Source organism: Apus apus, chromosome 4 (assembly GCF_020740795.1).
Source record: "Apus apus isolate bApuApu2 chromosome 4, bApuApu2.pri.cur, whole genome shotgun sequence".
NCBI classification, from domain to species: domain Eukaryota; kingdom Metazoa; phylum Chordata; class Aves; order Apodiformes; family Apodidae; genus Apus; species Apus apus.
The window spans coordinates 99,756,762-99,768,651 of NC_067285.1; positions in this window are offsets into that span (position 1 = coordinate 99,756,762).

Below are 11,890 nucleotides of genomic sequence, written 5' to 3' on the forward strand. Positions count from 1 at the left end.
ATTGTCAGGATGGAAATTTTAATTTCCAAAATAACATACACCTGTCTATACTCACACTGTGGCCAGGCTGAACATCTGAAATGTTAAGCCCCAAGATTCCTTTATTTCCTACATGCCTCGGAGAAGAAATAAGTTGTATTGAGGACAGGTATGAGCCTGACAAATGGAGGCAAAGAAATCCTTCTGCTGCTGCAGCAATACAAACAACCTGTTGAAAGTAGAACAGCAGTGTGGACAAGGTGGACAAGGCCAACAGCATCCTCACTTGTGTCAGAATTAGTGTGGCCAGCAGGACTAGGGCAGTGATCGTGCCCCTGTACTTGGCACTGGTGAGGCCACACCTCGAGCACTGTGTTCAGTTTTGGGTCCCTCAAGACAAGAAAGACATTGAGGTGCTGAAGCATGTCCAAGGAAGGTTGATGAAGCTGGAGAAGGGTCTAGAGAACAAGCCTTATGAGGAGAGGCTGAGGGAACTGGGGTTGTTTAGCCTGGAGAAAAGGAGACTCAGGGGACACCTTATTACTCTCTACAAGTACCTGAAAGGAGACCGTAGCAAGGTGGTGGTTGGTCTCTTCTCCCTGCTAACAACTGTTGAGAGGAAATGGCCTCAAGTTGTGCCAGGGGAGGTTGAGGTTGGATGCTAGGATAAACTTCTTCACTGAAAGGGCTGTCAAACACTGCAATATAGGCTGCCCAGGGAGGTGGCTGAACCACCATCCCTGAAGGTATTTGAAAGACATGTAGGTATGGTGCTTAGGGACATGGTTTGACATTGGGTTTGGTGGAGTTAATGGTTGGACTCAATGATCTTAATCGTCTTTTCCAACCATAACAATTCTAGGATTCTACAATAAAATAAAGCAATTACACTTTTATGGCATCAAGCATTTTTCACACAAGGTGAAGTAAATATGTCTACGGGAAGAAACTCATGGCTTTGAAGGAAGACATTGATGTTCAGACAGACATGGTGATGTGTGGAGGGCTGTCAGAAGCTATGGGAATGGGCAGGCTAGTGTGTTTGCAAGTTGACTTTCTGTATCAATTCAAAAGGAAACTTGAATCCTCAGGTATATTGAGGTTTTTAAATTACCTTTTAGTGCATTAAAAAGTCCTCTGCTGCCTTGAGAAGCTCCTGATGCCTTCACATCTCTCAGGCAGGGCCTGACTAACAGTTAGGCCAAATAGTCCACAAAAAGCCATGGTGCTGAGGCTACAATCACTGAAGAAAAGGCCAGGGAAGCTCTTTTTTTTCTAGGGTAAGTAAGCAATCTGCTCAGCCATCAGAAAAGGCTGGGTTGCAGGCTGCAGACTGATGCCCCAGCCAATAAAGTAAACCCATGCAGTCCATGTTACCCTGTGAAGAAGAGGACCATTTGCCAAGAAAAGACTCAATCTCCAGGAGTTTTTACTGGTGCAAAGCCATTTGCCTGGCTGTCAGACAAGGGACATGAGTCACACCCAGTGCTTGTGATTCATGATTGCTCACTAGGCTGAGCCTACCCAGGTATTTCAAGCTAGATATCAAAGACAGGTAGAAATTTTCAGTGGCTTCCCACCCAAGTGGGTTTAAACCAGCAGTGCAAAAGGGCAGAGTTGTGTGCACCCTTGCGGAGGAGAACAATTCCAAAAGATGCAGAACAAACTTTACCCGTGTTACCTTTGCTGACATCCATGAGCTCAGGCATTACTGCTGAATATGCACCTTATTTAAAATGTGTAATGTCTGTAAAGGACTTTAATCCATCACTATTTGGAGAACAAATAACTTTTTTCCCCCTCAGCAGATCCACTCATTTATGCAGAAATACTGTGTTAAAGGTATTTGGAAGAGAGAGGCTGAGGAGCAGGAAGGAGAAATTGCCAGTATCCCGGCACCATCCATTGCTGTCAGCTCTGCTCTGGGAATAACATGGAGCTGTTAATTGCTGCTGCAGACCCAGCAGATGGTGCATAAGGCATTGTATTTAATGGAGCCCCTCAAAAAGAGTGGCATCTGTTTGTTTAATTTCTTGGCAACAGGATGGCAGATTTAAAAAACAAACAAACCAAATTGGACATTTAGCTATGGATGTCCCCCCAACAGATTATGAATGTTTTAAGATAAATAGGTCAAATGAAGGAAAATACCAATTGACACGTTTGAGAAATAAGCCAAACTTTCAGACATTGGCTCTTTTAAAGATTGCATTTTCAACATAATGCAATGAAACTCCTTAAGGAGGCTTTTAAATGAAACATTGATGCTATCTTTTTAACTATGAATTTGTCTGAGTGTTTGTAGAACTGTTACAAACACTAATTCAGAAACAAATATATTCTGGCTGTCTCTGTCTCTTTCACACAGCCTGAGGTTAAAATATGATGTCTAGATGTAGACACTTTGCTTTAATCATGTGCATCTCCTACATTTAAAAACAGCAACAGAAAACAAGGCAGAAAGCATCTGCCTTTCCTCTCTTAAACAGCTGGGACAAGTAACTTGGAGGATCCATTGCCATGGCTGAGACAGCCATAGCTTCAGTATTAACGCAACTCTCCATATTCCTGGAAATTCATCATAGCAGAAATTGCCATAGCAGAGTGTGCCATGGATCCATCTGTAGCAGGGTATTATGTTGTCTCTAGCAATGGTCAAACCTGGATGCTCTGGACAATAATCTAAATGCCCGTTTATCTTTACTGAATATGCAATGCTACACCATGAGAAATCCTTCCTAGCCCTGCTCAGTGAGCACAAAAAGCTTCCGAGGGTGGGTGACTATTAATATCTCCTCTCTCTGTAGTTTTCTTTTTGGAAATCTTCTGCACCATTTGTCAGATTTCAGGCATGCTTCACATTTTCCCTGTTTTAAAACAGAGTTCAGATAGGATGATCAAGTTGAGAAACGGCCCACGTGGCCTCTCTGTTTCCAGCTGCTGATCCAAAAAACTGCTGCTGTTCCCTTTTTCCTTCCAGCAAACTCCCATGTTCATTGCTGTAGGCCAGAAAGAGTCTGTCCATCGATGCCAAGAAGTTTTTCCCTTGGATGTTTTGCTGGATGGCAGCTGCTGTGAGGCCACACCAACCCAGGCACGTGTGTCCTCGGCCGTGCTGGGACCAGGCGTTGGCAGGAGCCATGGGCAGCAGCCCACAGCCCACAGCTGCTGGCATTGCTGCCTTGCTCAAGTGTGTCCACGCTGGCAGGCTTTGCTGATGGCTTGACGTTGGCTGAAGTGATGTCGTGGTTGGTTTCAGGGGAGCGGAGATGCACGTGGTGTTCACTCGGCATCAGGTCTGGGCACAGATGTGCACAAATCTCTGCAGCCTTCAAAAGAGCTTTCTCAGGCAAGTGCCAGTTGAATTCCACTGCAATTTCTTCAGGTGAAAAAACACCTAGAGGAAAGGATTTGATTGACTCTGTGCCGCTCTGTACTACTGGTGCAGGCTGACCTTGGACCACAGGGGGTGAGTGATTTCTCCCAAAGCTTCTTTGAGCAGGATGAGTGTGTAACAGCCCCTTACCCAGCCCCTACCCTGGTACCTGCCTGTTCACAGTCCCCTCTTCAGCCTGTCCCCACGGCTCCTCACCCAAATGCTTGTTTGCTCTATTCTACATGCACACGAATGAAGAAGTAAAAGGGAAATAGCAGAGCCATAAACCAACCAATAATATTTTACCTCAGTTGATTGCATTCTTCAGGGAAACATATATCTAAATATAGTCATTGGCTGTAGTCTAACCAACATTTTTACAGCTTTTTATTGAGGGTACCTCAGATATATCTTTCACTATTTTTTTGTATGTTTGTTTGTTTTACAGTTCAAGGAATAGCTCTGCAAACATTACAGCTGTTAAAATACGGGTTGATTTGTTCACATAGTGCATACAGCTTGATAATGTCTAGCTAGTTACAATGGAGCAAAACTTCTCCCTCTCTTCTGTATCTGTGAATAGGGAATAATAACATGTAGATAATAGCAACATCCATTTCTTCTCACTCATAGAGATAAAACCAAGAGCTATCCAGTCTTACAATTGCAATTTCAGCATCTTGTATTTTCATGTTGTCAGAAGCCTAAGACTGTTAAAAATACAGTAGTGCTCTTATTTCAGATGAGAGTTTTTTTCTGATTAAAATTTTAATCAGGGGAATGGAAGATTAAATGTCTATGAGATAGGACATTACATAAGATTTGGAGGTTTTTTTTCTCACTTAATCTGAATAGAACCTGTATAAAATGGTTCCTTTTTTGAGATTTTTGTTAGAAGCTATGCTAGGCAGATACTTCCCCGTATACTGAGTTGATGCTTGATTTCACAAATGAGGTCAGTACCATCTTGATACAACAGAGCCACTCCTCCAACAAGAAAAGCATCCTGTAGTGAATCAGGACATATGGAACAGACCCAATTCTATTGAAACTAAAATAAGCATAACAAGGCCTCAAAAGAGGTAATTTAAATGCCTCTCATGGCTCTCACCACATATCACATGCCCGGCCTATAAAAGGTTAGACTGGAAAAATCTATGATTCTACTTAACTTGCAGTAAGGAAAAAAACCCTTTATCTGTAATATTTTTAATTAAGAGATAAGGAAATGTTCCTCCTCAATACTCACACCTTGCACTTAGTTATGACATTTTTGCTAAGGAGCGGAAAAAAGCAGAAGAGGACTGTTATCTCCACTGGTCCAGTGAGCCTGTGCCAGGATGAACATAACCCAGTTTCCTGCCCTAAGCCTTTAACCGCCCCTAAGCATCTGGGGTGGTGTTTTGGGACCAGAGGCTTTGGTTCTCCCAGCTCCTGTGGCAGCTTCACCTCTGCCTAAGAATCTTCCCTCCTGGCTATTTTCATAGTTGCAGGAAAATGTTAAATACTGAAAATCCTCCCATCACCTTCTATTTTCAATAGCTCTCCTGCATAAAGAATACAGCCATTGGAATCTGAATTTTAAGGTTAGCTTAGAAAATATCAAAATTCTTCAAATTATTTAAAGAAAGACTTCAACACTTCAGTCACTTTGTCTCCATTCTCTAGCACTGTTTTCCAGCATGACTGATTAACCTTGTAGTTTAAAAACAGGTTCTCACAGGCAAATACTTAGCAGAGTGGGAATGACAACATTTCAAGTACCAAATATAATCCGGGCATCATCACAGAGATGGGAACAGGTAGAAATTTTTCCCTGATGTACTGTCTAAGATCTGCACTTTCTTAATCAGCCTTCCTTCTATTTTCTACCTCAGCTTTAGTAGACTCATCTTCCAGTTTTTCCTTGAAGATGTCCTCCACAGCACTTCTGCCTCTTCCTGTGCTGGCAGCTGTCCCTTTAGAGAGATGTCTGCACTCATTCACAAAAGTTGACTGGGTAGAGAGGCTTTTAGGTTTCCGATTTTAGGGAATGTTCCTGTTTTAATGTCTTTAGTGAGGCTTGTGCTTTTATCCAGAATGAGACATCATTGCTTTATGCTTTTTAATTTTAGTTATCCTTTATTGTCTTGTTGAAAGGGTTGGATGGGGCTCCAAGCAACCTGATCTAGTGCGAGGTGCAACCCCCTACCAATGCAAGGGGGTTGGATCTAGATGATCTTTAAGGTCCCTCCCAAATCAAAGCATTCTATGATTCTATAAAAAACAAACCCCAAGACCTTCTATTATTCTTGATGATGTTTTTAGTATCTGCTAATTTATTGCCACCTGAGAGGTGATTCTTTCCTTTTACTGACTGAACTTTTTTGATATTTCCTTCTTCCTAAGTGAAGAAGATTAAATAAATAATATTACTACATTTGCTAGATCTCCTTTTTTTTTTTTTAAAAAAAAAGAAAAACAGTTTATTTTCTCCAAATAGACTTGAGCTTTTTTTTAGTGCAGGCTGAACTTAACAGCAAATTCTGGCTTCTTATTTTTTTTCTCTATCCCTCTGAGATGATTTTTTCCCATAAATTCTCACTTTTCTGCTTTTGAAGTGCTCCATACAGGCAGTGGCTGCGCAAGAGTAAAGAAGAGGATTGTACTTTTCCCCAAGGAAGATAAGGCTGGGCCATGCTGGAACAGGCTGCTGGGCTCCAGGGCTGGCCTCCTGTTCCAGTGGCAGCACCACTTGGAGATGTTTTTAGACAAAAGCCATTTGCTCCCTAAAATGTTCAGCCTGATCTGCACCTCAGGAGCTGTGACTCTGAGGTCTGTGGTTGCAGTGGGAAGGATGCAGCAAAAGAGCGGCAGGCAGAGGTAAGGCTGCAGGTGTCACACATGATGGCAGAGACCTCTGGATGGGATTAGCACCTGTGTCTGCAGCAGAAGAGAAAAAAATTCTTAAAATGTTGTATAAATGTGTCTGTGCTGTGTGAAGAACAGGAATCTAGACAGAGGTTCAAAGCAGGTGTTTGGTCATATGCAGGGAAATAAAAGTAAATTCCAAGAGGATTCATGTTGCTGTACACACAAAGTCTCAGACCCATTGAAATGAATATTCTCCAAACTCTTTGCCATCTCTAAAGTCCAGTTTATCTAACTGGTTTGACACATTTTGTCAGAGAGTAAAAAGCCCCAACCAACCAAAGAAAGACCAAGCCCCCAAGCCCACTATTCAAAGTAGTTTGCCAGCACTCCCCACAAGCATTACTGATAAGAGGTTCAGCAGTCTTGAGCTTTGCAATCTTTTTAAAAGAATATGTTTTGATTGCACTTGACATAAAGAGGAAAAGGTATATGAAAATCAAAGTACTGCACACCTCAAAAGATAACAGAAGTTTATTACACTATAAAGGCTTTTGGCATATGTGAATTCTTATTTTATCTGAACACATTAGCATAGTTATTAGTAACTCTAAATGATTAAATTTCTCTCTCATCCACCTAATCTGCATTATAAATGAAAATACTAAAGAGCAATGCACTTGGTTGATAAAGCACTGACCTGGTAGTCAGAAGACAAATTTTGTTTCTAGGCCTGACTTTGACCTCTTGAGTTGGTCCAGGCTGGCCACTTTGCCTTGAAATGCCTCAGCATCTCAGACTGATCAATAATATTGACCCATCTTAACAAATGCATCAATATCCAATCAATATCCATCAATGTCCTATCAATAATTTAATCTGTTTCACAGTCTAGCAGTAGTATCTTCCAGTTTTAGAAGTGTTTGTTTTCATTTTCACCCTGCTAATGATGTTTAAAGAAAAGGGGGAAGTTGTCAGGCAGCGAATATTGATATTATTGATGTGCTTTGGTATCCATGGATTGAGAATAAGTTAGAGCAGCTTAAATGCTGCCACTCTCAAACTTGAAGTATTGACATGTTTTTTTCTTCTTTTCTTCTGAGTGAAGAAGGGCAGAGATCCCACTTGGCAGCCATGGCAGCTCCTGTGACTTAGGACACTGTTTCCTGCACCAGGCGGGCTGTCCATTTCTCTTCAGCAGTAATGAATGGAAATAGCTTGTAGTATATTTGAAAGGAAACTGAATAGAATTTGGTTTTGAACTGTTCAAAGTTTATTTGGTTTTGGTCTTGATGAAAGACCATGTTCTGCTCCTCAGTCCTCTCTTTCCTGTCTTTTAAGCATTGTGTCCCGGTGCTGTGGGAATCTGTGGGAGCTGGGAGGTGAGTGTGGCTGCACAAAGGTAATGTCATTGTCCTCTTCCCAGAAGCAATGGGATGGTCTCTAGATCTGCCTGTACTCCTCAGAAAGGCCATAAGCCTTTGTCACAAACCACCCGTGAAGGCTGAGGAGTAGTCAAATGCTCCCTCCCACTACTGAGGCGGAGGGGTAGGTGCTGGGAGCTCTGCACGCTCTTCCCTAGAGAGCAGGTAAAAGTGCCTGCTAACAAAATTTTCCCATTGGGGCTAAGGCTTCATTTTGCTTTTTGTTTTTTCTGTGCCTCAGAAAGTTGATTTGTGGTCTCTTCTGCATGTTACTTATTGCTTGGGACAATACATGTGATTCATTTTTGATACAGCCACACCAAACCTGTACTGCTATGTACCACCAAAAATGAAGCTCTTGACCTTGATATGAAGGGCTAAAAAAAAGAACTGTGGCAGTTTGTTTAAGTAGGATGGGGCTGGTACCATACATCGTTGAATTCTTCTGGCAATGAATAGCATAGACGATGAAAAAAATCTCACTGGATGATTGTATAAGGATCACCTCTGATTTAGTCATATTTACATGAAGCCTTGCTCAGAAGTTTCAGGACTTCCACAGGCATTGAACAGAGAATTGTGTTTTACTGAGATAAAGCGGGATGTCATCTGTGAAAAGAGCAATTTATGTCCTTTGTCATGGATTGTGATGCCTCAAATCTCTGGAGACTTTCTGATAGCTATTGCCAGCGGTTCAGTGGACAGAGCAATCAGAGGAGGTGACAAAGGACACACTTGCCTTCTGCCTCTCTAAGGAAAAAGTCATTCAAATAAAGGAGTGTCCAAGAGTCATTCAAATAAATGAATGCACACCCTCTAGCTTTCTGTGAGCTTAATGAACCTTATTCGCCAGAAGCAGAGCCTTGTTGTCAAGCCTCCATCCGCAGAGGGAGAAGGAGATTGCTGAAGGAGGTTGATCCGTCAGATCTGTTTTCTCCAAAGGAGTGGGAAGATAATTTTCTGCCCTTGCTTGGGACTGTGGAAGCCACACACCCCTGGGGCTGCAATGACCTACTTGCTCAGCTGGCTCAGGATTTCCTTTTCTTCCTGGGCTTCTGCTCTGATTTCAAACAAACATTTGCTTCTCTGCTGAAAAATGGGTTTCACACAGTCCTGAAGCAATGATGATTTTAGAAGAGCCTCTTACTTCTTCCTAGCATCTCTGCCTTGTCTTTTATGTGAGGGCAGCAATTTTGTACATGAAGTAATTTCAAGAGCTGGCAAGTTCCAGAAGTGTTTAAATAGTTTTGTGCATATGAAGCTGTATCACACACTTTTTTTTTTTTTTTTTTTTAGCTTGCCATTTTGGGGACTTAATGGAAATAATTGAGTTTTGTACTATTGTACCAGGAGTTTGGTATATGCAAGGCTTAAAAGAAAGAGATTATTATGTATCTCACCATTTAATAACTAGATAATTTTGTCCTATAAAATCCTGTGCAGCAAGTAATTTAAATTGGTACTCTATTTACAGCAGACAGAACTGTTCACTACCATCTGCTTTGCAGTTTTAATAGATGAAGTGTTAACTGCGTGTTGCATGAAATTCATTGCGACTAGGTTAATTAAATGGCTGTGCTTCACTTCCTGCACTCTGGTAATAAGATGACAACCTCATCTGAATTTATTAACCCTTGCCACTTTCAGTGCTGTTATCACCTGTTCAACCACCTTTGGTCAACAAAACTGAAATAAATCACAATAATAGGAGACATAACCATATTGGCTAACAAAATAGATATTGATTAGCATCTTCTCAAGCAAATATGTCAGTCTAGTCTGATACTATTTTTGCAAAGGTCACTGAAATCTGTTGGAGTAGTAGTAATGGGAGTAAATGATGATGCAATAGGTTGTTGGAGAACGCCCCAAATCTAATCTTTGCTACTAAACAGCCTAAATGACGGTCTAAGCAGGCTCCAGACACTGTCTTTGAGGGTGGTTTTTTTGCGGTCTAGTGGAGAAAGCCACATGGCTACCACTTTCTGTGCTTAAAAGTGGTGGGATGTGATCCAGCTCCAGTTCAGAAGTTCAGCTGCACCAAACCAGTTCAACCTGTCTGCAGGTTGCCATGCTGGCTTGGGCTTTGCCTCCTTGGGAGGTAGATACAATTTGGATTTTTAAGTATAACAGGGAAGTTTTCATTTATGTTGAGGGTTGTAGTTAGAAATAATTCCATAAAATAAATATACAAGAAAAATATATCTTTTCAACTTGTCCAAATAGTCAAGAGACTGACAAACTTCTCTCCTTTTGCCCTCTACAACCAGGTCCCAAATCCTGGCCCTGACCCAGCCGTGAAGCAAACCAGCGGAATCAACGCAACTTGCCCTGTACCAGCTCCCCTGTGCTGGGGACCAGAAGACCAATAAGTGAATCGATTTGTTTTCAATATGCTGTAAGTCTGAGACCAATGTTGGCAGGCAGAACAACCAGATTTACCGAAGAGCTCCTGCCTAGGCTGGGGTGCATTCAGCTCCCAGAGCAGACTGCAAGAGAAGCCATGGCAAAGCTCTAGCAGGCAGAGGGCAGGACTGATGGTGTACCTGGAATTTAATGAAATTGTTACTGCAGATATGATCTCCCTGTGACTAGGAATGGAGATAACATAGTTAATCACTGGATACTATCTCTGAATTTTCAGACTTCCAACCATTTATTTTGATGGTTTATTCTGAACTTTGGATGTTAAACTATTTTACAATCATGAATGACAGCCTATTTATCAATCTTTGCCTTTTGGCATTCATTTAGACTTCAGTTTTTAAGAAGATACCTTTATAGATAAAGAGTTGCCTGTAAGCATTGCTGCAAGAGTATTCAATTTTCAGTTCTGTTTAAAGGAAACTCTTACCTTGTACAAGGACATTTCAGGCAAGTACTACTCCCGTGCTTTAAAAAACTTGGTGTAAAACTGCTGTGGTTCCTGATAATCTCTTATGGGTCTCCCCGTACACTCACTCCACACAGCGCTCAAAACCTTTGCAAACTTGTGCCATGTTCTCATGCAAAATGGGAACATTGGACAGATGATGTCATGCTAGCCCGGATTTAACCTTAAAGGCTGAAATACAGCTCACGGAAGAAGACCCACGCAGCAGTTGAAGCTGCTGTCAGCCCCATTTCGAGAGCGTACGTAGGGAATGGCCTCTGTGGGGTTTGTGTGATCCTTCTTAGTGAGAGGCGGACGTGAGTTAACTGCGATTGTTTCCTCACACAACTGTGAAGCACAGTTGAAATGTCATGCTTGACTCATCGATACAGTTTGATGACCACGGCAGATAGTGTGCATCTTCACCGGTTAAGTGTTAACATCTCTGTACATTTTCAAAGAAAAGTACTGAAATATTTTCCATCCCAGCAGTAACGAGTCAGTTTGCTGGGGTACAGCCTCACATCTTCACTGGGGTGTGGATGGGGACTTGACAGTTTGGCACTCTATTCTTGCTAAAATATTGCCACCATGCAGTTAAAACTTATGTATCTCTATATTATTTTTTCCCCTTCTCAGTCCAGACACAATACGCCAGATGATCTGTGTTTTGCATCTTCCAACAGTGCTGTCAAGTTCCATAGAACAGAATAAAACTTTTTAGTGGAAAGTAAGTAGTGCTTAATCTGAAGTCCAGGGTTCAGCCTGAGGGTTCCAGCTCTAGAAACTACTGACATGGGATGGGAAGTGATCGAGGAGCACATGGAAGCCGTGTATATCTTGGTGATACTTTAACCCTATAATTTAACATCCTGGACTAACAGGGCATTTACCAAAGTCTCCCCTTTGTGGCTTCATGTCTGAAGGAAGGCACCCAAGGCAGGGAGAAGAGACCCTGGCCAGACCCTGGTGTCATGAACGTGAAGCTAAAGCAGATGGAAAGGAGATGAAACTCAAGGGGTATCTGAACCTGTTAAATGAGAGATGTGGAGAGACCAGCCAGGCAGCTCTGCCTCTTCCCCACGTTACCCTCCCACCCATCCCAATGCCTGCCTTTTGCAGCAACGCAGTGGCCTTCAACTGGAAAATCTCTGGTGAGGCACACACAGAGCACTTGGTGAAAGTCCTGTGAGAAATCCAGTGAGTCCTGGCAGAAGCAAGCTGTGGCCAAAACATTGACCTCTTCTCTGTAACAATTTCTATTTAAAGAAAATAGAACAGCTTTACACACCACCCTCCCCTTGCCTGCTGTGCTTGTAGGTGGATCCTTCCTGCTTGCTTTTCAGTTTGGCTGGTAGCTTTCATAGCTACAACAAACTCTGCCCAGTT